Source organism: Lygodium microphyllum, chromosome 6 (assembly GCF_053477565.2).
Source record: "Lygodium microphyllum isolate KBCC chromosome 6, Lygodium_microphyllum_v1.1.10, whole genome shotgun sequence".
Taxonomy (NCBI): Eukaryota; Viridiplantae; Streptophyta; class Polypodiopsida; order Schizaeales; family Lygodiaceae; genus Lygodium; species Lygodium microphyllum.
The window spans coordinates 126,840,374-126,841,388 of NC_141140.1; positions in this window are offsets into that span (position 1 = coordinate 126,840,374).

The window sequence follows — 1,015 nt, forward strand, 5'->3', positions numbered from 1 at the left end:
GACACTTCTTAAGTGCATTCCCACTCCTATCATAAGAGTCCAAAAGGTCAAGGAGACAAAGAAGGCAATGCATAATGCACGAGATGTTTGAGAATCGAGATGACGAATATGGATCTTCTCCACTTATTTCTAGGTCATAAGATTTGACAAATTCCAAGGGGAATTTTCATCTCCCAACAAGGCATGTGCAAGAGCTTTTGACTACTTTTGAGATGGAGGGGTGTAAGGCAATTTTTACTCCCATGACTCCAAAATGAAAGACTACGACCCACCTAGATTCACCGACGGCAAATACTACCCATTACAGACAATCGATTGGGTTGTTAACATGGTTTCTAAGTACTCGGATTGATTTGTGTTTCCCTATAGGTTTGCTTGTGGAGTTCATGAGTGAATCCAAGCTTGTTCATTGAAAGGTTGCAAATGAGGATTCTACAATTCCATACACTTAGAGAAAATTTACTTCCAGAAGTCTATGTAGTTAGGTTTAATGAGGTGTGGATGGTTTACATAACTACTCTTCACTTATGTGTTACCACTTTTGAGAGTTCATGGAGTATCTCAAAAAATGGTCATACTCCCATGAAGTAGCTGGAGTTAAAACACGTGGCAGTCATCTATTGGTAAATATCGTGTTCTCTCTCCTTGAGTCTCTTGCACTCTTCTAAAGGGTCGTTTCTCTCCTCATAGAGTCTCTCTTTCCTGATTGGCAAAGGTAGCGTCCAAATGAAGTATGCAAGTGTGTGGTTGCTATTGTTATAAAATCTGAGATACATGCTTGACTTTCTTATATACTTAAAATATATATGGTAAATATTATATGCTGACACAAAGAGAGAACCTATGAGAGAAAAGAAATATGTAGAGAGATAGAGAGATTGACAACACATTAGGGACTAGAAGATGGGCCAATCCCCCCCCCCCCCTTGTGGAGTTATATTATGACAAGAAGCAAGCTCCTCTATCACATAAATGAGTTCTTAACTTGAAGATCTTGGGAACAAGATCACAGTTC